At 39.2% G+C, this 27,785-nt stretch overlaps 1 long non-coding RNA gene across 1 annotated transcript in view; it reads left to right on the top strand.

The window, feature by feature from the left end:
- The window catches only part of LOC114113196 (uncharacterized), a 121,355-nt gene extending 96,532 nt beyond the window's left edge, over nt 1–24,823 (top strand). The window contains exons 6-7 of the long non-coding RNA XR_009599373.1: nt 6,445–6,567; nt 17,517–24,823. This is a non-coding gene — a long non-coding RNA (uncharacterized LOC114113196). The remainder of the gene's footprint in view (nt 1–6,444; nt 6,568–17,516) is intronic.
- Nucleotides 24,824–27,785: the final 2,962 nt, after the last annotated feature.

Genomic DNA, 27,785 nt, shown 5'->3' with positions numbered 1-27,785 from the left:
GGGGAAATGCTTTCAATTTTTCACCATTGAGGATAATGTTTGCTGTGGGTTTGTCATATGTAGCTTTTATTATGTTGAGGTATGTTCCTTCTATTCCTGCTTTCTGGAGGGTTTTTATCATAAATGGATGTTGAATTTTGTCAAAGGCTATCTTTGCATCTATTGAGATAATCATATGGTTTTTATCGTTCAGTTTGTTAATGTGGTGTGTTACATTGATTGATTTGTAGACATTAAAGAATACTTTCATCCCTGGGATAAAAGACACTTGGTCATGATGTATGATTTTTTTAATATGTTGTTGGATTCTGTTTGCTAGGATTTTGTTAAGGATTTTTGCTTCTATGTTCATCAGTGATATTGGCCGGTAATTTTCTTTTTATGTGGCATCTTTGTCTAGTTTTGGTATTAGGGTGATGGTGGCCTCATAGAATGAGTTTGGAAGTTTACCTTTCTCTGCAATTTTCTGGAAGAGTTTGAGAAGGATAGGTGTTAGCTCTTTGCAAAATTTTTGGTAGAATTCAGCTGTGAAGCCGTCTGGTCCTGGGCTTTTGTTTGCTGGAAGATTTCTGATTACAGTGTTGATTTCTGTGCTTGTGATGGGTCTGTTAAGATTTTATATTTCTTCCTGGTTCAATTTTGGAAGTTATGCTTTTCAAGGAATTTGTCCATTTCTTCCAACTTGCCCATTTTATTGGCATATAGTTGCTAATAGTACTCTCTTATGATCCTTTGTATTTCTGTGTTATCTGTTGTGATTTCTCCATTTTCATTTCTAATTTTTCTCCATTTTCATTTCTAATTTTGATAATTTGATTCTTCTCCTTTTGTTTCTTGATGAGTCTGGCTAATAGTTTGTCTATTTTATTTATCTTCTCAAAGAACTAGCTTTTAGCTTTGTTGATTTTTGCTATGGTCTCCTTTGTTTCTTTTTCATTTATTTCTGCCTTAATTTTTATGATTTATTTCCTTCTACTAACCACGGGGTTCTTTATTTCTTCCTTTTCTAGTTGCTTTAGGTATAGAGTTAGGTTATTTATTTTACTTCTCTCTTGTTACTTGAGGTAAGCTTGTATTGCTATGAACCTTCCCCTTAGCACTGATTTTACAATGTCCCATAGGTTTTGGGTTGTTGTGTTTTCATTTTCATTCATTTCTATGCATATTTTGATTTCTTTTTGATTTCTTCTGTGATTTGTTGGTTATTCAGAAGCTTGTTGTTTAACCTCTATATGTTGGAATTTTTAATAGTTTTCTTTTTTTCCTGTAGTTGACATCTAATCTTACACCATTGTGATCAGAAAAAATGCTTGGAATGATTTCAACTTTTAAAAATTTACCTAAGCTAGATTTATGGCCCAGGATGTGATCTATCCTGGAGAAGGTTCTGTTTGCATTTGAGAAAAAGGTGAAATTCATTGTTTTGGGGTGAAATGTCTTATAGATATCAATTAGGTCTAACTGGTCTATTGCATCATTTAAAGTTTGTGTTTCCTTGCTAATTTTCAGTTTAGTTGATCTATCCATAGATGTGAGTGGTGTATCAAAGTCTCCCACTATTGTTATGTTATTGTTAATTTCTCCTTTCATCAGTTCAGTTCAGTTCAGTCACTCAGTCGTGTCTGACTCTTTGCAACCCCATGAACCACTGCACGTCAGGCCTCCCTGTCCATCACCATCTCAGAGTTCACTCAGACTCACATCCATCGAGTCAGTGATGCCATCCAGCCATCTCATCCTCTGTCATCCCCTTCTCCTCCTGTCCCCAGTCCCTCCCAGCATCAGGGTCTTTTCCAATGAGTCAACTCTTCGCATGAGGTGGCCAAAGTACTGGAGCTTCAGCTTTAGCATCATTCCTTCCAAAGAAATCCCAGGGCTGATCTCCTTCAGAATGGACTGGTCAGATCTCCTTGCAGTCTAAGGGACTCTCAAGAGTCTTCTCCAACACCACAGTTCAAAAGCTTCAATTCTTTGGCGCTCAGCCTTCTTCACAGTCCAACTCTCACATCCATACATGACCACAGGAAAAACCATAGCCTTGACTAGACGGACCTTAGTCAGCAAAGTAATGTCTCTGCTTTTGAATATGCTATCTAGGTTGGTCATAACTTTTCTTCCAAGGAGTAATTGTCTTTTAATTTCGTGGCTGCAGTCACCATCTGCAGTGATTTTGGAGCCCCCCAAAATAAAGTCTGACACTGTTTCCACTGTTTCCCCACCTATTTCCCATGAAGTGATGGGACCAGATGCCATGATCTTCGTTTTCTGAATGTGGAGCTTTAAGCCAACTTTTTCACTCTCCACTTTCACTTTCATCAAGAGGCTTTTTGGCTCCTCTTCACTTTCTGCCATAAGGGTGGTGTCATCTGCATATCTGAGGTTATTGATATTTCTCCCGGAAATCTTGATTCCAGCTTGTGCTTCTTCCAGTCCAGCGTTTCTCATGATGTACTCTGCATAGAAGTTAAATAAGCAGGGTGACAATATACAGCCTTGATGTACTCCTTTTCCTATTTAGAACCAGTCTGTTGTTCCATGTCCAGTTCTAACTGTTGCTTCCTGACCTGCATACGGATTTCTCAAGAGGCAGGTCAGGTGGTCTGTATTCCTATCTCTTTCAGAATTTTCCACAGTTTATTGTGATCCAAACAGTGAAAGGCTTTGGCATAGTCAATAAAGCAGAAATAGATGTTTTTCTGGAACTCTCTTGCTTTTTCCATGATCCAGAGGATGTTGGCAATTTGATCTCTGGTTCCTCTGCCTTTTCTAAAACCAGCTTGAACATCAGGGAGTTCACGGTTCACGTATTGCTGAAGCCTGGCTTGGAGAATTTTGAGCATTACTTTACTAGCATGTGAGATGAGTGCAATTGTGCGGTAGTTTGAGCATTCTTTGGTATTGCCTTTCTTTGGGATTGGAATGAAAACTGACCTTTTCCAGTCCTGTGGCCACTGCTGAGTTTTCCAAATGTGCTGGCATATTGAGTGTAGCACTTTCACAGCATCATCTTTCAGGATTTGAAACAGCTCAACTGGAATTCCATCACCTTCACTAGCTTTGTTCATAGTGATGCTTTCTAAGGCCCACTTGACTTCACGTTCCAAGATGTCTGGCTCTAGATTAGTGATCACACCATTATGATTTTCTGGGTCATGAAGATCTTTTTTGTACAGTTCTTCTGTGTATTCCTGCCACCTCTTCTTAATATCTTCTGCTTCTGTTAGGTCCATACCATTTCTCTCCTTTATCGAGCCCATCTTTGCATGAAATGTTCCCTTGGTATCTCTAATTTTCTTGAAGAGATCTCTAGTCTTCCCCATTCTGTTGTTTTCCTCTATTTCTTTGCAATGATTGCTGAAGAAGGCTTTCTTATCTCTTCTTGCTATTCTTTGGAACTCTGCATTCAGATGCTTATATCTTTCCTTTTCTCCTTTGCTTTTTGCCTATCTTCTTTTTTTAGCATTTGCCTTGTAAGGCAGTGCTCCTACGTTGAGTGCCTATACATTTATAATTGTTATATCTTCTTCTTGGATTGATCCTTTGATCATTGTGTACTGTCCTTCTTCTTCTCTTTTCACAGCCTTTATTTCAAAGTCTATTCTATCTGATATGAGTATTGCTACTCCTGCTTTATTTTGGTCTCCATTTGTATGAAATATCTTTTTCCAGCCCTTCATTTTCAGTCTGTATGGTGTCCCTTGTTTTGAGGTGGGTCTCTTGTAGACAACATATATAGGGGTCTTGTTTTTGTATCCATTCAGCCTGTCTTTGTCTTTTGGTTGGGGCATTCAATCCATTTATGTTTAAGGTAATTATTGTTAAGTATGATCCTGTTGCCATTTACTTTGTTGTTTTGGATTTGCGTTTATACACCGTTTCTATGTTTCCTGTCTAGAGAAGATCCTTTAGCATTTGTTGAAGAGCTGGTTTGGTGGTGCTGAATTCTCTCAGCTTTTGCTTGTCTGTAAAGCTTTTGATTTCTCCTTCATATTTGAACGAGATCCTTGCTCGGTGCAGCAATCTGGGTTGTAGGTTTTTCTCTTCCACCACTTTAAGTATGTCCTGCCATTCCATTCTGGCCTGAAGAGTTTCTATTGAAAGATCAGCTGTTATCCTTTTGGGAATCCCATTGCTGTTTTCCCTGTGCTGCTTTTAATATTTGTTCTTTGTGTTTGATCTTTGTTAATTTGATTAATGTGTGTCATGGGGTGTTTTGCCTTGGGTTCATCCTGTTTGGGACTCTCTGGGTTTCTTGGACTTGGGTGATTATTTCCTTCCCCATTTTAGAGAAGTTTTCAACTATCATCTCCTTAAGTATTTTCTCATGGCCTTTCTTTTTGTCTTCTTCCAGGACTCCTATGATTTGAATGTTGGAGTGTGTGACATTGTCCCAGAGGTCTCTGAGGTTGTCCTCATTCTTTTAATTCTTTTTTCTTTTTCCTCTCTGCTTCATTTATTTCCACCATTCTATCTTCTACCTCATTTATCCTACTTCTGCCTCAGTTATTCTACTATTTGTTGCCTCCAGAGTGTTTTTATCTCATATTGCATTATTCATTATGGATTGACTCTTTTTTATTTCTTCTAGGTCCTTATTAAACATTTCTTGCATCTTCTCAATCCTTGTCTCCAGACTAGTTATCTGTAACTCCATTTTGTTTTCAAGATTTTGGATCATTTTTACTATCATTATTGTAAATTCTTTTTCAGGTAGACTCCCTATCTCCTCCTTTTTTGTTTGGTTTAGTGGGCATTTATCATGTTCCTTTACCTGCTGAATATTTTCTGCCTTTTCATCTTGTTTAGATTGCTGTGTTTGGGGTGGCCTTTCTGTATTCTGGCAGTTTGTGGTTCCTCTTTATTGTGGAGGTTCCTCCCTGTAGGTGGGGTTGGAAGAGTGGCTTGTCAAGGTATCCTAGTTAGGGAAGTTTGCATTGGTGTTCTGGTGGGTGGAGCTGGATCTCTTCTCTCTGGAGTGCAATGAAGTGTCCAGTAGTGACTTTTGAGATGTCTTTGGGTTTGGTGTGACTTTGGGCACCCTCTATATTAAAGTTCAGGGCTATGTTCCTGCATTGCTGGAGAATTTGCATGCTATGTCTTGCTCTGTAACTTCTGTTGGCTCTTGGATGCAGGTTGGTTTTAGTGTAAGTATGGAGGCTTTTGGATGAGCTCTTGTCAAATAATGTTCCCTGAAGTCAGGAGTTTTCTGGTTTTCTCAGGTTTTGTACTTAAGCCTCCTGCCTGTGGTTTTCAGTCTTATTTTTACAGTAGCCTCAAGACTTCTCCATCCATACAGCACATATGATAAAACATCTCAGTTAATAGAGAATTGATTCTCCACAATGAGGGACACCCAGAAAGATTTTCAGAGTTATATGGAGAAGAGAAGAGGAAGGAGAGAGATAGAAGTGACCAGGAGGAGAAGAGGGGGAGTCAAAAGGAAAGAGACAGATCTAGCCAGTAATCCGTTCCCTAAGTGTTCTCCATAGCCCAGAATACCCAAAAAGATTCACAGAGTTGTATAGAGAATATAAGGGTGAGGAAGGAGGTAGAGTTGACCTACGGGAGAAAAAGTAGAGTCAAAAGGGGGAGATGGCAATCAAGCCAGTAATTACACTCCTAAGTAAAAATGGGTATCGAAGATTGGATTCTTCAAGGTACAAAATTGATAACAAATACCAAAAAGCAAAGATTAAAAATCTAGAGTAGAGGTGAGACTCAAAATACAGTATTAAAACAACAAAACAAAATCACAAAAATTATAAAAAATGTATACGCACTTTGCTTTAAAAATAGGGTCTTTTTTTTGCAAGTTAATAGTAGGTTATAAAAATGAAAATTAAAGGGGTAATAGCAGACTTTAAAATTTAAAAATTTTTTTTAATTAAAAAAAATGGTAATAGTGAAAATATATCTAGGAATTTCTCTGGAGTTGTTGTGGGCAGTGTGGGATCAGTTCAGTTTCAGATAGTTCCTTGTTCCAGCTTTTACTTTTCAAGATCTATAGGCCCCTTTTAATGTAGTCGGTACTAACTACAGGGTTTTAATCTGTTGCACGTGTCATTTCCAAAGCGGTTCCCTCTGTTTATTTTGGCTTCTTCTGTTTGCAAGTCTCTTCAGTGTTTAATTTATGCCCTGACACAAGATGTTGAAAGTGGCCACTTATTTAGGCTCACTTGTTCAGTCGTGCTGGGGGGGTGGGGGGAGGGGAGGAAAACTGCAAACAAATATCACTGGCATGTGTTGGGAGTGCTTGCAGTGTTTTGGCCACACTGGATCTGCCCCTGCTCATGGCATGTGTGCTTTCCCAGTCTACACTGCTCAAGCTCCAGGTTGCTCTGCAGGGGAACTGTCTATAGTAGGCCCTGGGTTGTGGGGTTCAGGTTCTTGGATACTCCACAAAGGCACAGACTCAGTGGGTCCTGTGTTTTGTGCCCTTCCTAGGTCCGAGCAGCTCACGTGACCAGGTGCTTAACAAGCACACACTCCCCAGGTGTGGTGCACCTTATTGCCTCCCGCGTCCCAGCCACTTAATTTCCTGGGTGTGCAGCAGGAGCGCCATCTCAGGTATGCAGTGTGCCTCTCTGGGGAGGTGATCTCTGGCTGCAACCCTCCTAGTGGATGTCAACTGTCCAGGACCCAGTAAGACTTGGTTAGCAACTGGGAGCCTGCTCGCGATTTGGTAGAGGATGCTGTCTCTGAGACCGAGATTGCCCCTTTCTGGCTCTGGCTGTTGCCCCCCTGCCTCCCTGCCTCCGGCAAGGGGTGGGCCAGTCTGCAGCTGGCTATCTCTCCTCAGGTATTTGCTCAGTCCTTTGTTCTATGAGCAGGCCTGGCAGTGCCTTGCTGCTGCTGCTAAGTCACTTCAGTCGTGTCCGACTCTGTGCGACCCCATAGATGGCAGCCTGCCAGGCTCCCCCTTCCCTGGGACTCTCCAGACAAGAACACTGGAGTGGGTTGCCATTTCCTTCTCCAATGGAGGAAAGTGAAAAGTCAAAGTGAAGTCGCTCAGTCATGTTCAACACTAAGCAACCCCATGGACTGCAGCCCACCAGGCTCCTCCATCCATGGGATTTGCCAGGCAAGAATACTGGAGTGGGGTGCCATTGCCTGCCTTAGGTTAGGGCTTTTCACAGGAAAGTTCTCTCTCTCTCTCTCTTTTTTTTTTTTCTCTCTCTCTGGTTATCCCACAGTTTGGGTTGCTATCTCACGTTAGCTCCCTCAGATTGCCCTCAGGGCATTCAGGCCCCGTCCTTACCCTTAGCAATGCAGCCCGTGCCTCCCTGTTTAGCCCCCGCTTGCTGGTGGTGGACCAAGCGTCTGGGCTACTTCTCCGCTGGGAGTTGCCATTAGGCACGTGGGTTTTGTTTATTTATTTATTTATTTATCCTCCCAGTTATGTTGAGGTTCCAACATTGAGGTTCCACTCTGAGATTCCAACACTCCCCACAGATCCACTGGTGAGAGGGTTTCCTTGTGTTTGGAAACTTCTCTTTTACGACTCCCCCGTGGGATGGGTCTCCATTCCTAACTCTTTTGTCTCTCTTTTTACCTTTTATATTTCGTCCTACCTCCTTTTGAAGACAATGGGCTGCCTTTCTGGGTGCCTGGTGTCCTCTGCCAGCGTTCAGAATTTGTTTTGTGGAATTTGCTCAGCGTTCAAGTGTTCTTTTGATGAATTTGTGGGGGAGAAAGTGGTCTCCCCATGCTATTCCTCTGCCATCTTAGGACTGCCCCTAGTCCTTTAAATCTATTTCTCACTTCCTGTGTATAATTGTAAGGGATTTGATTTAGTTCATACCTGAATGGTCTAGTGGTTTTCCCTACTTTCTTCCATTTAAGTCTTAATTTGGCAATAAGGAATTCATGATCTGAGCCACAGTCAGCTCCTGGTCTTGTTTTTGCTGAAAGAATAGCGTTTCTTCATCTTCAGCTGCAAAGAATATAATCAATCTGATTTCAGTATTGACCATCTGGTGATGTCATGTGTAGAATCTTCTTGTATGTTGTTGGAAAAGGGTGTTTGCTATGACCATTGCGTTCTCTTGGCAAAACCCTGTTAGCCTTTGCCCTGCTTCATTCTGTACTGCAAGGCTAAATTTGCCTGTTACTCCAGGTGTTTCTTGACTTCCTACTTTTGCATTCCAGTTCCCTATAATGAAAAGAACATCTTTTATGGGTGTTAGTTCTAGAAGGTCTTGTAGGTCTTCATAGAACCATTCAACTTCAGCTTCTTCAGCATTACTGGTCGAGGCATAGACTTGGATTACTGTGATATTGAATGGTTTGCCTTGGAAATGAACAGAGATCATTCTGTCATTTTTGAGATTGCATCCAAATACTGCATTTTGGACTCTTTGTTTGCCTATGATGCCTATTCCATTTTCTCTAAGGGATTCTTGCCCACAGTAGTAGATATAATGGTCATCTGAGTTAAATTCACCCACTCCAGTCCATTTTAGTTTGCTGATTCCTAAAATGTCAACGTCCACTCTGGCCATCTCCTATTTGACCACTTCCAATTTGCCTTGATTCATGGACCTAACATTCCAGATTCCTATGCAATATTGCTCTTTATAGCATTGGACATTGCTTCCAACACCAGTTACTGGGTGTTGCTTTTGCTTTGGCTCCGTTTCTTCATTCTTTCTGGAGTTATTTCTCTTCTGATCTCCAGTAGCATATTGGGCACCTACTGACCTGGGGAGTTCATCTTTCAGTATCCTATCATTTTGCCTTTTCATACTGTTCATGGGGTTCTCAAGGCAAGAATACTGAAGTGGTTTGCCATTCCTTTTTCCAGTGGACCACGTTTTGTCAGAACTCTCCACCATGACCTGTCTGTCTTGGGTGGCCTTACACTCCATGGATCATAATTTCATTGAGTTTAACAAGGCTGTGGTTCATGTGATTAGATTGGTTAGTTTTCTGTGCTTGTGGTTTTCAGTCTGTCTGCCCTGTAATGGAGAAGGATAAGAAGCTTATGGAAGCTTCCTGATGGGAGAGTCTGACTGAGGGGAAAACTGGGTCTTGTTCTGATGGGCCTATCATGCTCAGTAAATTTTGAATCCAATTTTCTGCTGATGAGTGGAGCTGTGTTCCCTCCCTGTTATTTAAGTGGCACCAAACTATGGTGGAGGTGATGAAGATAATGGTGACCTCCTTCAAAAGTGTAGCATGTACTGCTACACTCAGGGCCCCCAACCCTGCAGCAGACCACCACTGACCCACTCCTCAGCTGGAGACTCCCTGGACACTTACAGGCAAGTCTGAGTCAGTCTTTTCTGGTGTTACTGCTCCTTTCTCCTGGGTCCTGGTGCACAAGGTTCTGTTTGTGTCCTCCAAGAGTTTATTTCCCAGTTCTGTGTAAGTTCTGGCAGCTCTATGTTGGGGTTAATGGTAACCTCCTCCTCCTAATTTCCTTTACGATTGACTTGTTTGATCTTGCAGTTCAAGGGACTCTCAAGAGTTTTCTCCAGCACCACAGTTCGAAAGAATTAATTCTTTGACACTGGGCCTTCTTTTTTTACTGTACAAAATCCCCTGAATGCAGTAATATACTTGACATGGAAGAGGTATACAATATTTGTAACAGTGTATCTTAGTACACTGGATTAGATGAACCAAGTTTCTGTCTTTTGCAAAATGTAGGTAGTAATAGAAACTACCTCATAAAGGTGCTTTAGGAGTTTCGAAGTTTGTGTAAGATAATACATATACCAGGTACAAAGAACAGTGCTTGGTACCTAAGTCCTCAATGAATGGTTGCTCTTTAAAAATTTGTATTGCAATGTAATGTTACTATTACATGTTAAATTGTCATAATGTATTTTTAATTTCATGTGAAAATTATAACATCTGTTTTTAAGATTTAGAATGGGATCTGTCCCATCACAAATTTTTCAGTGTGTTCAACAAGAAAGAAAACCAATGAAAAGGTGATGTAACCCCATTCTATGTCTCCCTTGTTGACAAAGGGCTGAGATCTATGATTATTTGAAGATTCTAAATATAGGGCATTGATGACCCAAAAGTTCTTCTCAGATTTCATTTTTTCTAATAGCTTCTGAAAAAATACTCCCAGGAGTGTCAACTCTTAGTGTCAAGTTAGCTAATTTTGCATTTACAGTAGTGTATTGCATTTTATCACATTGACTTTATCTCACGAGTCTATTCATGTCCAGTCTGCCTTGGTCACAAGAAAGGTGTTATCCAATTACTTATTCAGTCTCTTTGCTAATATGGAAATAAGCAATTTACTTCATTGGCTAAGTCACTAAAACAGACATCATTGTGTGCGCATGCATCGCTTTAGTCATGTCCAACTCTGTGTGATCCCATGGACTGTATCTTGCCAGGCTGCTCTTTCCATGGGATTCTTCAGCAAGAATGCTGGAGTGGGTTGCCGTGCTCTCCTTCCAGGGACCCAGGGATCAAACCCACATTTCTTACATCTCCTGCATTGGCAGGGAGGTTCTTTACCATTAGCACCACCTGGGAGGCCCATCACTGGATCTCTGTTAATTCTGGCTAAGATGCAGAACTGAACAATACTTTCATGTGTACTTCCTTCTATGACTTCAGAATTTTCCTGTTGCTGAATTGACACTGATGAATTTTAATATATGATTATAAAACTCCTTTAAGGTTTTTAAATAAAATTCCTCAATAAATCCATCTTGATTTTTACACTGTTGTTCTTGGGACTGAGCCTATTCACTTTTTTCTTGTTTGAGATCTTGAGAAACTTCAGAGTTTATTGGGTAAGTGAGAGTCTATATGTGCATTAATTTTCAAATTAGTAGGATCAAAATGAGATGTATAGTATACTCAGAGAACCTGTTCTAATTTCCCCTTTCCTTCTTTCCCTTCTTACTGGTGGGTTTGATTCATTCTTCATGAGAAATAGAAGTAAATGGACACTTTCTCATTTTCCTTTCACCGTGTCTCTGCAGCCTCTTGAATCAGCACCCAGTGTCTTTCATCTGCTATCATAGGAGGAAACATACCTGTTCCTAGATAAAGCCAACCCTTTCCTTGTGCTCTGTACCTCATCCCCTTTCACTTTCTCAAAGACTTTACTCCCACAAATAGATGTCTCTCTCCTGAATTATCAGTTTCCCTCTTTCTAGGGGGTTGTGTCCTTCAGCCAACAAACCTGCTCTTGACCTCCCATTCCTGTTTAGTTGCTACCCCATTTTCCTGCTCTCTCACAGAAAAACTTCTCAAATGAATGCCTTTCCCCACTGCATCACCTATTTTCAGTCTATTTCATATAGGCCTTTGTCCTCCCCACTACATCTGAACCTTCTAAAAGATTCATCAGTGACCTCCATGTTACCACTCAGTGGTCACATTTTGCCTTCATCTATGTAACAACTCAGTGGCTTTTCTCCCAAGTGACCATGATCTCCTCGAAACTTTTCTTGGCTTCTGTGATACCCTGCATGCATGTGTACGTGCTAAGTCATGGTATGGTTCTTCAGTCATGTTCAACTCTTTGCCACTCTATGGACGGTAGCCCTCCAGGCTCCTCTGTCCATGTGTTTCTCTAAGCTAGAATACTGAAATGAGTTGCCATGGCCTCCTCCAGGTGATCTTCCCCACCTAGGGGTCAAACCCATGTCTCTTATGACTCCTGCATTGGCAGGCAAGTTCTTTACCACTAGCACCATGTAGGAAGCCACTTTGTGATACCCTACTCCCCTGATTTTCCTATATCACTGCCTAGTGACTACTATAGACTGGTAACTTCAAAGTATATATATCCAGATCTAACCTTCCCCAGGGTCCCAACTTGTATATCTAAATGCAATTCGGCATCTCCACTTAGATGTCTCATGAGCATCTCATATCCATTTATTATGATCATCTTTACATGTAAATAAATATATATTTAGAATCCTTTTGCTCTTCACTCTGCTTAGTGCTCTCTTCCCTCATCTTTTCTCTTTATTTCCTTCTCCTTCTCCTAAATCAGTCCCCAATAGTTTAGATCCCGTGGTGATTCCATAGCACCCAGTAGTTTTCCTTTGTGGTAATTAGCACACTTACAGTCAATTAGTCAAATATATGATTATCTGTTTAATGTCAACCTTGTGCCTTTAGCCTCTAAAATTTCTGAGACCGCAGGTTTTCCATGTTGTCCACTATCTCTTCAGGGCTCAACTCAGTGCTTGAGCATACTAGGGCCACTATAAATATACTTATTTCTTATCTTTGTACATCTAGGTTGTTCCTATTTTTCACCACTAAAAGCAGTTCTACAATGAACTTTCATGTAGCTAAATCTTTGACACATCTTTAATCATGTGTTTTAAAAAATCCCTAGAAATAGAATCATTGGTTTTATAATGAGGTGCACATTTCAAGGTTTTTGGCTAAGTGTGATAGTCTGAAAAATAGCCATCATTAACTTCTCCTCTCCCTGTACAAGCAATGCCACTCATCCGTCAATAAGTGGTGTCTCTAGAGGACAGACTTATGGTTGCCAAGGAGGAGAAAGGATGAGGGGGGAATGGAGTGGGAGGCTGGGGTTAGCAGATGCAAGCTGTTATATACAGAATGGATAATCAACAAGGTCCTACAGGATAGCATGAGGATCTGTATTCAATGCCATGTAATAAGCCATTATGGAAAAGAACATAAAAAAGACTGTATGTATGTGTGTAACTGAATCACTTTGCTGTACAGCAGAAATTAATACAACATTGTACATAAACTATACTTCAATAATAAATAAATTAAAAAATTTTAAAGTGATGTCTCAGGACTTCCCTCATCATCCAGTGGTTAAGAAACCGCCTTTCAATGCAGGGGAGATGGGTTCAATCCCTGGTCAGGGAACTAAGATCCCATAAGCCTCAAAGCAGTCAAACTCATGTGCTGCGACTACTGAAGCGTGCTTGCTCTGGAGCCCATGTGCCACAACGAGAGAGCCCACGCTGCAATGAAAGATCCCACATGATGCAACTAAGACGACACAAACAAAAAAAAGTGATGTCTCCTTTCCTTATCCTTGAGTGACTTACTTTGACCTTCTGAATGTGGTGAAAATAGAATTGCCAGGTAAAATACAAAATGCTCAGTAAAATTAGAATATCAAACAAACAGAAAAATGGGACATACTTATACTAAAATATTATTTGTGACTTATCTGACATTCAGATTTAACTGGGTATTCTGTACCATTTTATTGATGTATAGATGATTTATAAGATATGATCTTCATGTGTACAGCATAATGACTCAATATTTTTGCATATTATGCTCAATTGTAAGTTATTACAAGATAATGGCTATAATTCCCTGTGCTATACAATATATTCTTGTTGCTTATCTATTTTATACATAGTAGTTTGTATATGTTAATCCCATATTCCTAATTTGTCTCTCCTCCTCTACCTCCCCCCTTTGGTAACCACAAGTTTGTTTTCTGTATCTGTTTGTGTTTCTGTTTAGCACATACATTAATTTGTATTATTTTTTTAGATTCCACATGTAAATGATATCCTATAGTATTTATCTTTCCCTGTCTGATTTATGTCACTAACATAACATATTCTCTAGGTCCATCCACATTGCTACAAATGGCAGAATTTCATTCTTCTTATGACTCAGTCAATCTTCTTAATCCATTTGTCTGTTGATGGACACCTGGGTTGCATCCATGTCCTGGCTGCTATAAATAGTGTTCAATGAACATTGGGGTGCCTGTATATTTTGAATTAGTATTTTCATTTTTTAGAGATATATACTCAAGAGTAGAATTGCTGGATCATATGGTAGTCCTATTTTTGGGTTTTTGAGGATGCTCCATACTGTTTTCCACAGTAGCTGCACCAATTTACTTTCCCACCAACAGTTTACAAAAGTTCCCATTTTCTCATTTCCTTACTAATATGTCATTTGTAGACTTTTTGATGATAGCCATTCTGACAGGTGTAAAGTTATATCCCATTGTGATTTTCTTTTAAGAATCAGTGATGTTGAGCATCTTTTCATGAGGCATTTGGTATTTTTATTTGCTAAATATAGAAACACTAGTATGAAGACACTATTGCAGAAGGAACATACCTCAACATAATAAAAGCTATATATGACAAACACACAGCAAACATTATCCTCAATGGTGAAAAATTGAAAGCATTTCCCCTAAAGTCAGGAACAAGACAAGGGTGCCCACTTTCACCGCTACTATTCAACATAGTTCTGGAAGTTTTGGCCACAGCAATCAGAGCAGAAAAAGAAATAAAAGGAATCCAAATTGGAAAAGAAGAAGTAAAACTCTCACTGTTTGCAGATGACATGATCCTCTACATAGAAATCCCTAAAGACTCCACCAGAAAATTACTAGAGCTAATCAATGAATATAGGAAAGTTGCAGGATATAAAATCAACACACAGAAATCCCTTGCATTCCTATACACTAATAATGAGAAAGTAGAAAAAGAAATTAAGGAAACAATTCCATTCACCATTGCAACGAAAAGAATAAAATACTTAGGAATATATCTACCTAAAGAAACTAAACACCTATATATAGAAAACTATGAAACACTGATGAAAGAAATCAAAGAGGACACTAATAGATGGAGAAATATACCATGTTCATGGATCAGAAGAATCAATGTAGTGAAAATGAGTATACTACCCAAAGCAATTTACAAATTCAATGCAATCCCTATCAAGCTACCAGCCATATTTTTCACAGAACTAGAACAAATAATTTCAAGATTTGTATGGAAATACAAAAAACCTCGAATAGCCAAAGCAATCTTGAGAAAGAAGAATGGAACTGGAGGACTCAACTTGCCTGACTTCAGGCTCTACTACAAAGCCACAGTCATCAAGACAGTATGGTACTGGCACAAAGACAGACATATAGATCAATGGAACAAAATAGAAAGCCCAGAGATAAATCCACACACCTATGGACACCTTATCTTTGACAAAGGAGGCAAGAATATACAATGGAGTAAAGACAATCTCTTTAACAAGTGGTGCTGGGAAAACTGGTCAACCACTTGTAAAAGAATGAAACTAGATCACTTTCTAACACCGCACACAAAAATAAACTCAAAATGGATTAAAGATCTAAATGTAAGGCCAGAAACTATAAAATCCTAGAGGAGAATATAGGCAAAACACTCTCAGACATAAATCACAGCAGGATCCTCTATGATCCACCACCCAGAATTCTGGAAATAAAAGCAAAAATAAACAAATGGGATCTAATTAAAATGAAAAGCTTCTGCACAACAAAGGAAAATATAAGCAAGGTGAAAAGACAGCCTTCTGAATGGGAGAAAATAATAGCAAATGAAGCAACTGACAAACAACTAATCTCAAAAATATACAAGCAACTTATGCAGCTCAATTCCAGAAAAATAAACGACCCAATCAAAAAATGGGCCAAAGAACTAAATAGACATTTCTCCAAAGAAGACATATGGATGGCTAACAAACACATGAAAAGGTGCTCAATATCACTCATTATTAGAGAAATGCAAATCAAAACCACAATGAGGTACCACTTCACACCAGTCAGAATGGCTGTGATCCAAAAATCTGCAAGCAATAAATGCTGGAGAGGGTGTGGAGAAAAGGGAACCCTCCTACACTGTTGGTGGGAATGCAAACTAGTACAGCCACTATGGAGAACAGTGTGGAGATTCCTTAAAAAAATTTGCAAATAGAACTGCCTTATGACCCAGCAATCCCACTGCTGGGCATACACACTGAGGAAACCAGAATTGAAAGAGACACATGTACCCCAGTGTTCATCGCAGCACTGTTTATAATAGCCAGGACATGGAAACAACCTAGATGTCCATCAGCAGATGAATGGATAAGAAAGCTGTGGTACATATACACAATGGAGTATTACTCAGCCGTTAAAAAGAATTCATTTGAATCAGTTCTGATGAGATGGATGAAACTGGAGCCGATTATACAGAGTGAAGTAAGCCAGAAAGAAAAACGCCAATACAGTATACTAACACATATATATGGAATTTAGAAAGATGGCAATGACGACCCTGTATGCAAGACAGCAAAAAAGACACAGATGTGTATAATGGACTTTTGGACTCAGAGGGAGAGGGAGAAGGTGGGATGATTTGGGAGAATGGCATTCTAACATGTATACTATCATGTAAGAATCGAATTGCCAGTCTATGTCTGACGCAGGATACAGCATGCTTGGGGCTGGTGCATGGGGATGACCCAGAGAGATGTTATGGGGAGGGAGGTGGGAGGGGGGTTCATGTTTGGGAACGCATGTAAGAATTAAAGATTTTAAAATTTTAAAAAAAGAGACACTATTGCTATTCCAGGCCTAGCCTTTTTTAAAAAATTATTTTTTAATTGGAGGAAAATTGCCTTACAGTGTTGTGTTGGTTTTTGCTATACAACAATGTGAATCAGCAGACCTAGCCTTTGAGAGACATAGCAGTTTCTCCTGTCGCTCTCTAGAAACCAGCTAGCATTCTGTAAAGAACTTTGCCATAGACTCCTGAATGAATAGAGGTCAGCTAGAGAAGCCAGGGGGATGAGAAGTCACTTGACATATTTCAGCCCTAGCAGAGCTCCCAGGCCCAGAGCTGGGGGGTGGGGTATAGAGGATTTCTCATCTAATATCCAGGCAAATTTCAGAATTGCTATAAACCTGTTCTCTGTGTTGTTGAATAGGAGCATCCATGGTGACTTTCCTGTCCAGTTCTCACCATTGAATGCCTGATAGGGGTGGAAGAGTGGAGGCAAGTTGGGAAAGTTCACGATTCACAGCTTTCTAGACCCAGAGGAGCTGTAGTCACATCTTAGCATGATTCAGGTCATGAAATATTGAGATTTTAAAAAATTTAATTCCAAAGTGGGTATTTATTTTATTATTTAAAACATTTTTAAAGTTTTTTAATTTTATACCAGGGTATAGTTGATTATGGGGCTTTGCAGGTGATTCAGTGGTAAAGAACCTACCTGCCAAGCGGGAGACACAGGTTTGATCCTTGGGTAGGGAAGATCCCCTGGAGAAGGAAACAGAAACCCACTCCAGTATTCTTGCCTGAGAAGTCCCATGGGCAGAGGGGCCTGGCAGTCTACAGTCCATGGGGTCACAAAGTCAGATACAACTTAGGGACTAAACAACAACAATAGTTGATTAATAATGTTGTGTTAACTTTAGATGTACAGCAAAATGATTCAGATATACATATACACCTATCTATTCTTTTTCAAATTCTTTTTTCCCATTTAGGTTGTTACAGAATATTGAGCAGAATTCCCTGGGCTATATAGTAGGTTTTTGTTAGTTAGAAATATTGAACTTTGAGGCTGATGCTTTCTTGGAATGAGACTTTGAGGTGTCTTGGGAGGTGGTCTGTTTTGTTTTGTTTTGCATGAGGAAGAATATACATAATTTGTGGCCAGAGAGAAGACTCTGTTGGATTAAATATGGTCACAAATTCTTTGTCATTCCTCAGATCAAGAGGTAAAATTTGTTTCTTCTCCCACAGGAACTCTCGGCTGGATTTGTGACTTGCTTGAAGAAACAGAATGTGATGGATGTGAAGCTGTGTGACTTTCAGCTTTTTGAAAAATATTTAAAAGTCCTGATTTAGAGCATTTGCCAATTTCTAAGACTCCACCTGAAATGCAGAAGACACGGGAGATGTAGGTTTGATCCGTAGGACAGGAAGATCCCCTGTAGAGGAAATGGCAACACACTCCAGTGTGCCTGCCTGAAAAATCCTGTGGACAAAGGAGCCTGGTAGGCTATGGTCCAAAGGGTTGCAAAGAGTTGGACATGACTGAATAACTGAGCACGTGGTGTAAGTGCTGCCAGCATGACTGATTTTGAGCTACCAATGTGGTATTACAGAGCATGTGGTTGGAAAGAGATAGCATATATGGCCAATGGGCTCCAGCATACCATCGCTTCCAGACTTACTCCGTAAGAGATCTGTCAGCTTCCATATTTGCTTTCTTGGAATCCAGTTGACATGAAGGATCCTTGGGCTAGGCTCTTGAATGATGAGAGGCCTAATGGAGAGAAAGGCCATATGGAAGAGAAACGAAGCCTTAGGCGATCCATCCCTGGCTGGGCTCCCAGCTGAGTGCAGCTGCATGCGTGGCCTCAGCCAACATTTCATGACATGAAAGACCACACAGCCAACTCACAGAAATGTGAGACATAATACATTGTTGTAGATTTAAGCCACTACATTTTGGAATATTTTAATTAGTCAGCAATAGGTACTTGGAAACATGTATTGCCAAGCCATTGTAAAACAATTTTCACATTTTACTCCTATATTAGCAATGTGGCTCAACTGGTAAAGAATCCATCTGCAATGCGGGAGACCTGGGATCAGTCCCTGGGTTGGGAAGATCCCCTGGAGAAGGGAAAGGCTACTCCAGTATTTTGGCCTGGAGAATTCCATGGACTGTATAGTCTGTGGGGTCTCACAGAGTCAGACATGTCTAAGCAACTTTCATTTTCACTAGCAATGTACAAGCGTACATTGTTCTTTGCACATTAGCCTGCACTTTGCATTATCGTCACCAGGTTGATAAGTTAAAAAATGTACTTTGCAGTTTAGCTTGTATTCTTTGAAAATGAGCTTGAACAGTTTTTCAGATGCTTATTGGCTGTAAATTGTCTGTGCTCTCTGTCCATTTTTCCCTTGATTTGTAAGGGCTCTTTATATTTTAATAGGGCTTCTCAGGTGGCTCAATGGTAAATTATCTGCCTGCAGTGTGGAAGACCCAGGTTTGATACCTGGGTCAGGAATATCCCCTGGAGAAGGAAATGGCAACCCAGTATAGTATTGTTGCCTGGGAAATTCCAAGGCAGAGGAGCCTGGCAGGCTGTAGCCCATGGGATCACAAACGAATCAGACATGACTTAGCAAGTAAACAAAAACAATATAGTTGGTTAACAATTTTGTGTATAGTAAAAACAAATGGACAATATTTTGCAATGTATGTGGCTACCTAGTTTGCTTGTATGCTCTTCTCAGTAAAAAGCTTAAACTATTTGTATGAAAAAATGATGCCTATGGCAATTTTCTGCAAGTTTCTTATAACATGATCATTTTCAGTTTTGGCTTATTAGTTTTTTTTAATATATCTCACTATATTCTAATATTTCCCCTGGATTTCTTATTAGTGATTTTATTCAAACCCAGTACAAAATACACTCTGTCCATTCCACTCCTCATTCCAATTTGAACAACACTGGCTTAGGCCACTGCGGTAGGTTAATTCTTCAGCCATCCTTGTATTAAACACTATGGAAAACCTTTGCATAAACAGCGTGCCAATTTTAATTTCACAAATTTGAAGGTGTGATTTTAAAATGTTATCAGTTTACACAAATTTTGAATAATATGAATCTTTCAAAACTAAAAAGTATTTAAAATTGTATTGGATTCTGGAACAAAAATAGGAGCATAATGGGAAAATTAATGAAATCTGAGTAAAATCTTAAATTCAGTGAATGTTACCCATGTTAGTTTATTAGTTTTGACAAATGTACTATAGTAATGTTAGGTGTTAATGATAGGGAAAACTGGGTAAGGGGTATAAGGAAAGTCAATACTATCTTTCAAAACTTTTCTATAAATCTAAAATTATTTCCAAAGAAAAAGTTTAGTTTTGAAAAAAAAAACACTAAAAATTTACTCTAAGAAATGCTCTGTAGTACTGTAGGATTATTTATTATTATTCTGAGAATACTATTTCTTACATTATATTGTTCTTTGAGTGGGATAATCTGTCAAGAATTATGCAAGTTTTGAATTATGTGATCTTTTTAAGATCTTTATCCCATGGATATAATTCACTGCCATATGAACTCTATAGTTAAATCCCATTTTGAAAATTGAAATAGGAAAAATTGAAGATGTAAGCCTTCAGTTTTTAAACTAAAAGAACTTCCTTCTCCCAATTAAGAGTCAAAAACAGAACTAAAACTCTCTCTCTTCCAGTTTCTAACATTAGAATTGTGGCAGCAAAACCTTATCATTCTATGTGATCTCTGGACAAGTATGTGATTAAAGACATGATTTTAAGTGTGGAATCTGGAAGCTAGGTCATCAGGTAAGGCTTGATCTATACTCTGAGGCAGAAATGTAAGCATGGAAATCCAAACCTTGCAGGCACAGTTTTTATTAAAAGTTTGGCTTTTGTCCATGCAATTGGTAGGATTTCCCACCTCCTCCCTCCCACATTTCTGTGTTCTCTTCCATCAGAGCAAGTGTCTTGGGAGTGAAGTGTTTTAGTTTGTCATCATTTCACATTCTTTTTTAGGTTTCTTTGCAGATTTAAAAAAAAAAGTACCTTTTTATAGGTTTCACAGTTGTAAAAGAAATTCCAACAATTAAATTCTAGATGTTGCAGGATTTACATTTCCTATATAATACTCTATATTTAAAGTATATCCCTTGAAATCCTTTATACACTCCCCTGTGCCTCATTTTTTATAATACCCTCTCTCTGATACTGAATGGCCTTTGGATAAACAGTGTGTTTATATTTCACACTGATATGAATTAGCAAATTTGAAACAGTGAGCAGTGAAAAATATTATTAAGGTCTCACTTTATGCATATACACTGAAATAATTTTAATTCCCCTCACTAGAAATTGTTGATTGTGCATTAAACAGGAAGTTGGATGTAAGAAATGTATTTCATTTGCCTAGGTTTACATGCACTCAGACTATTATTTCCCTCATTACATTTATTCTTAAGGGAAAAATCTCTTTATGTCTTATGCATGTTTTGAGTTACATGAGGTTTTCAGGAGTTGTTCCCACAGTGACTCTCCAGTGACTTAGATGATTCAGCTCCTCTGCTGTGAATCTGTTTATTATTTTTGCTGATTGTTAATGATAAAAGTTGCTGATTGCTTAATCCTGTACTAGGGACTATGTTGATTATCTGTGTGCTCAACAATGTGTATTACTCCATTATCTAAGAAGCAGATATCATTATATCATCTCTATTTTGTAAATGAAAATTTTCATGCTTGGAAAATTTAAGTAACTTGCCTTAAGGGAATATCTTTGGATTCCAAAAGTCTGGAATAAGATTTCTTTGTCAATGCCAAGATTTTTGCTAACCACTTTAGTATGAACTATTTGCCACACTTCCCTCTGTTATTTCAGTCCTGTAGAAAGGTAGGTAGATTTTGATTCTGTGATCATGGTCTTTCAACTTTTTAAAAAACTAAGTAATTTATTCATTTCTAGCTGCACTGGATCTTCATTGCTGTGGGCGGGCTTTCTCTAGTTGTGGTATTCAGGCTTCTCATTGCAGTGGCTTCTCTTGTTGAGGTACATGGACTACCGGCATGCAGGCTTCAGCAGTTGTGGTACACAGGATCAGTAGTTATGCACAGGCTTAGTTGCCTCCTGGCATATGTAATCTTCCCTGACCAAGGATTGAACCAGTGTCCCCTGCATTGCCAGGATGATTCTTATCCACTGCACCACCAGGGAAGTCCATTAAAAAACATTTTTTTAATTCAAATTTTCTTTTTTTTTTTTGGCTACAAAAACGTGGAATTTTAGTTCCCCAAATTGGGATCGAGCCACTGCCGACTGCATCAGAAGAATGGAATCCCAACAACTGGACCACCAGAGAAGTCCCTGAAATTTTTTAAATGACTGTTTTCTAATCCCAAAAGGAGCACTGTGCTCCCAGGTTCTTGAAGATTATTATCAGTAGCAGTTATAGACATATAAAGTATCAGTTCAGTTCAGTTCAGTTGCTCAGTCGTGTCTGACTCTTTGCGACCCCATGAGCTGCAGCACACCAGGCCTCCCTGTCCATCACCAACTCCCAGAGTTCACTCAAACTCATGTCCATCGAGTCAGTGATGCCATCCAGCCATCTCATCCTCTGTTGTCCCCTTCTCCTCCTGCCCCCAGTCCCTCCCAACACCAGGGTCTTTTCCAATGAGTCAACTCTTCGCATGAGGTGGCCAAAGTACTGGAGTTTGAGCTTTGGCATCATTCCTTCCAAAGAACATCCAGGACTGATCTCCTTCAGAATGGACTGATTGGATCTCCTTGCAGTCCAAGGGACTCTCAAGAGTCTTCTCCAACACCACAGTTCAAAAGCATTGGTTCTTCAGTGTTCAGCCTTCTTCACAGTCCAACTCTCACATCCATACATGACCACAGGAAAAACCATAGCCTTGACTAGAGGGACCTTTGCTGGCAAAATGTCTCTGCTTTTGAATATGCTATCTAGGTTGGTCATAACTTTCCTTCCAAGGAGTAAGTGTCTTTTAATTTCATGGCTGCAATCACCATCTGCAGTGATCTTGGAGCCCAAAAAAATAAAGTCTGACACTGTTTCCACTGTTTCCCCATCTATTTCCCATGAAGTGATGGGACCAGATGGCATGATCTTAGTTTTCTGAATGTTGAGCTTTAAGTCAACCTTTTCACTCTCCTCTTTCACTTTCATCAAGAGGCTTTTAGTTCCTCTTCACTTTCTGCCATAAGGGTGGTGTCATCTGCATATCTGAGGTTATTGATATAAAGTATAAGACATATAAAATGACTCATTCTGGTTTTTTGGAAAGAGCCAACCACAAATCACTGGTATTTTTCAAAATTATTTTGCAAGTTTTGTGTTTCAAAATGAAACCTACATTTATTGCCTTTAGATAAGAGTTATATTAAGGAAAGGGCTTCCCTAGTGGCTCAGATGGTAAAGAAGCTGCCTGCAATATGGGAGACTTGGGTTCGGTCCCTGGGTTGGGAAGATCCCCTGGATGAGGGCATGGCAGCCCACTCCAGTATTGCTACCTGAAGAATCCCCATGGACAGAGGAGCCTGGCAGGCTACAGTCCATGTGGTTGCAGTCAGATATGACTGAGAGACTAAGCACAACACATATTAAGAAAGACCAACTAAAATTTTGGATGGGAAGAACTACCATTCTTATGCAGAAAATGTTAGATATCTGAGTCTTTTCCTGTGGTTCAAAGTGTGGCGAAAATCTTCAAAAAGGGCAGGTATCTAAGTGGGTGTGGGTAGCACCTATATACATATATATACCACATCTTCTTTATCCATTCATCTGTTGATGGACATTTAGGTGGTTTCCATGTCTTGACTATTATGAACAGTGCTGCTATGAACATAGAAGCGCATCTATGTCTTTTAATTATAATTTTGTCTGGCCATATGCTCAGGAGTGGGATTGCAAGATCATATAGTAACTAGAAGAATTAAGGTGTCTGTTCTCATTACCATCACTATTATCTGGACCAAGTGACTACATACCTGTTGGTCAGGTCACTGTCCCCAACACAGCATTTTATGGGCTCAGGAATTATTCCTGATCTATATTGCTGTTCTTCCTGATGTTGCTCCAGCCTTTCCACCACTATTCTTTCTCTTAAAAATTTTTTTTTATTGATGTATAGTTGATTTACAGTGTTGTGTTAATTTCTGCCATACAGAAAAGTGACTCAGCTATACGTATACATACTTTTAAAAAAATATTATTTTCCATTATGGTTTATCTCAAGACGTTGAATATAGTTCCCTATGCTATGCAATAGGACTGTGTTTTTTTATCTATCCTATATATAATAATTTACATGTGCAGTCTCAAACTTCCAATCCTTCTCTCCCCTACCCACCCTCCTTAGCAACCACAAGTCTGTTCTCTATGTCTGTGAGTCTGCTTCCGTTTCATAAATTGGTTTATTTGTGCCATATTTTAGATTCCATATATATAAGTGGTATCATAAGGTATTTGTCTTTCTCTTTCTGATGTATTTCACTTGGTATCACAATCTCTAGTTGTATCCATATTGCTGGAAATGGCATTTTCATTCTTCTTTATGGCCAAGTAGTATTCAATTACATATATGTACCACATCTTCTTTATCCATTCATCTGTTGATGGACATTTAGGTGGTTTCCATATCTTGATTATTATGAACAGTGCTGCTATGAACATAGAGGTGCATCTATGTCTTTTAACTATAATTTTGTCTGGCTATATGCTCAGGAGTGGGATTGCTAGATCATATAGTAATTTTATTTTTAGTTTTATGAGGAACCTCCATGCTGTCTCCCATAGTGGCTGTACCAACCTACATTCCTGCCAACAGTGCAGGAGGGTTTTCCTTTTCACTACACCCTCTCCAGCATTTGTTATCTGTAAACTTTTCAATGTTATTTGTAAACATTCTGACTCATATGGGGTGATAACATTGCAGTTTTGATTTGTACTTCTCTAATAATTAGGAACATTGAGCATCTTTTAATATGCCTGTTGACCATCTGTATGTCTTCTTTGGAGAAACGTCTATAATAAGTCGTCTGCCCATTTTTCAGTTGTGTGTGTGTGGTTTTTTTTGTTGTTGTTGTTGTTTTTTCCCAGTACTGTCCTTTTTGTACTTACACACTAGGAACAAGAATACTGGTTTCAGAATTTGCCATTTATTAAGTAATAATAATAATATAGCCTCTAACTATCAGGTTTTCACCTATGCAAACCTCCTTATAAGCCTTATCTCATGCAGCCCTAGTAACTCATGAAGTAGGTGCAATTATTTTAATGTAATACTCACATTTTAGGAAACTGAAGTATAGACCTTGATCTTTGGTGAAATTTTTACCTTTCATTTTTTTCTTCTGTAAAATGGAGATTATATCTATTATTCATTTACTTTCCGTAAGTGAAGAAATGTAGTTGCATTGGATAAATAACCTTTTGCTGTAACCTTGATACACATGATGGAACTACTTTTCAGATGAATAAAAATAGTTTCCTTTCTAGGCTCCCAAGAATTTATCTTTTCATTGCTTACTTTATTCATTATTCACCCTGATTGCTTCCAAAAGGGCTTCTCTGCAATATTTTTTTCTTCTCAGTGAAAGGAAAATTGTCATCAAGGAGAGCTCAGAGGACTTCTGTAGAATGAAATTACACCTAAACACACAAGTTATTTGACTTTGAGGAAACAAAAGAAGGGCTTCCCTGTTGGTTCAGACTATAAAGAATATGCCTGCAATGCAAGAGACCTGGGTTCAATCCCTGGGTCAGGAAGATCCCCTGGAGAAGGGAATGGCTACTCACTCCAGTATTCTTGCCTGGCGAATTCCATGGACAGAGGAGCCTGGCAAGCAGGCTATAGTCCATGAGGTCACAAAGCAGACACAGCTAGGCGACTAACAACACTGAGCAACACATATAAACAAAAGAAACCCATTGCTACCAGGATTTCTGAATCCCTAAATCCTACCGTTTCTTCCCATTGGAGTCACACAGATGACATTTATACATAGGAATGTTAGATTTTTTTTTTTTTAAGTGGTGGCCAGAAGAAGATAAAAATGAGAAAAGACTGGACAAGAACTTCAGTGACACTAAACCTCACTAGAAGGGGAAGCCCAGAGGCCAGCTCCCCAGGGCCAGAGTGACTCAGGTTCCTAGTCTCCAGACCCACAATGGCAGGTGTGGGCGGGAGGGACTCTATGGTTGATGCAAAGGCATGTACACCAAGGCCCCTTTAATGAAAATATGAGTGGCTGTCCATACAGGTCCCTGCCCACATTTGAACATCAGTAGCCAGACATCCTAAATGATTCATTTTCCTGAGGTTTACCAAGAAGGAAACTCCTCTTTCCCAGGTTTGTTCTTAATAGATACTCCCGAGGAAGTTTGATTATGGGAATGTAATTGATAGATTTGGATAGTTGTCATTTTTCTCACTAATAAAGTGTTGGGAAGACAAGAGGGGAATTAACCTAGAAGTAATATTTTTAAAATATTAATAACTATACAAAAAGAAAGAAAAAAGAAAGGGAAAGGAAGTAAGGTAAAGAAAGAGGGAGGAATAAAAGAAGAGAAAAAGGAAGAACAAGAGAAAAATCCCTAGGCATTCATACAACTCTCTCAGGGTCCTTGATTGGGAACTAGATATTTTTTAGGTCTGGAACAGAGGCGCAGGGAGAAAACCTTGAGTGAAGTTCAAGACCTATCTCTGGTGGTAATTCATTCCCGCAAAATCTCTGTGTGTTGGAGTAGGTGAGAACCATGGTTCAATTATTTCACTGAAGAAAGGGAAGGACAAGTGCCAACACATGCCAGTAACTTTCTCAAGATCACAGGTCCAAAATTTAAAAGAAGCTAGGCTTAGGGACCTCCCTAGTCCAGTGGCTAAGATTCCACACTCCTAATGCAGGGGATCTGGGCTCCATTCCTGGTCAGGGAACTATATTCCACATGCTACAACTAAAGATCCCACTTAAGATTCTGCATGCCACAACTAAAGGATCTCTGATGAAGACTGAAGATCCCACATGCCACATCTGGTACAGCCAAATAAATAAAGAGGAAAGATAAACAAACAAAACAAGCTAGGCTTAGAAGTGTCCAAATCTTAAATGTCAGGAAAATTTTAGGCTTTGGGTGGTTAAGTATTGTTACAAAACAAGAGAAAGTATAAATAGAAGGACAAAGAAGCAGGAAGAAGGAGGGTGATGCTAAAAATACAAAGTGTATGTTTGCTTTGATGAGCTTTGGTCTTGGACAGGCATAAGTCTTGCAGTGTTGGAAAACAGGGATTAGGGTGGATATAGCACATGTGGATGTTAGGCCAGAATCACTGCATGAGTACCATGGGGATTCACTAATTTTAAAAAAATTGTTATAATTTACACGTTTCAATGCCATTCTCCCATATTATCCTGCCCTCGTCCTCTCCCACAGAGTCCAAAAGACTGTTCTGTACATCTGTGTCTCTTTCACTGTCTCGCATACAGGGTTATCATTACCATCTTTCTAAATTCCATATATATGCATTAGTATACTGTATTGGTATTTTTCTTTCTGGCTTACTTCTCTCTGTATAATTGGCTCCAGTTTCATCCACCTCATTAGAACTGATTCAAATGCATTCTTTTTAATGGCTGAGTAATATTCCATTGTGTATATGTACCACAGCTTTCTTATCCATTCATCTGCTGATGGACATCTAGGTTGCTTCCATGTCCTGGCTATTATAAACAGTGCTGCATTGAACATTGGGGTATATGTATCTCTTTCAATTCTGGTTTCCTTGGTGTGTATGCCCACCAGTGGGATTGCTGGGTCATATGGCAGTTCTATTTCCAGTTTTTTAAGGACTCTCCACACTGTTCTCCATAGTGGCTGTACTAGTTTGCACTCCCACCAACAATGTAAGAGGGTTCCCTTTTCTCCACACCCTCTCCAGCATTTATTGCTTGGTTTGATGCATGGTACAGGGTGCTCGGGGCTGGTGCACTGGGATGACTCACAGGGATGGGATGGGGAGGGAGGTGGGAGTGGGGTTCAGGATGGAGAACACCTGTACACCCATGCCAGATTCATGTCAATGTATGCCAAAACCAATACAATATTGTAAAGTAAAATAAATAAATAAATAAAACTGAGATTAAAAAATAATAAATTTAAAAAAAATTTTAATTTAAAAATTGTAGTATAAAATACTCAGAATTTTAGTGCCCTCTGCAGTTCTTTTAAGAATCAGCTTAATATGGAATGATTTCTGTCTGATGTGCCTTTCCTCATCTTCACATCCTCAATGAACAACTTTTTCCTACATTTCTTTACCATCATCAGAGACCTCATTTTGTACTCTTGGGAAAAGCCTGTTCTGCAGCAAGATTACCTCTCTCCCTTCCTTCCAATTATATATATACACACATAATACATGTATGTGTGTGTGTGGATATATATACAATTTATAACAAAAACATGTAT

Source organism: Ovis aries, chromosome 2, assembly GCF_016772045.2.
Source record: "Ovis aries strain OAR_USU_Benz2616 breed Rambouillet chromosome 2, ARS-UI_Ramb_v3.0, whole genome shotgun sequence".
Taxonomy (NCBI): domain Eukaryota; kingdom Metazoa; phylum Chordata; class Mammalia; order Artiodactyla; family Bovidae; genus Ovis; species Ovis aries.
This window is presented reverse-complemented; position numbering and strand designations above follow the sequence as displayed.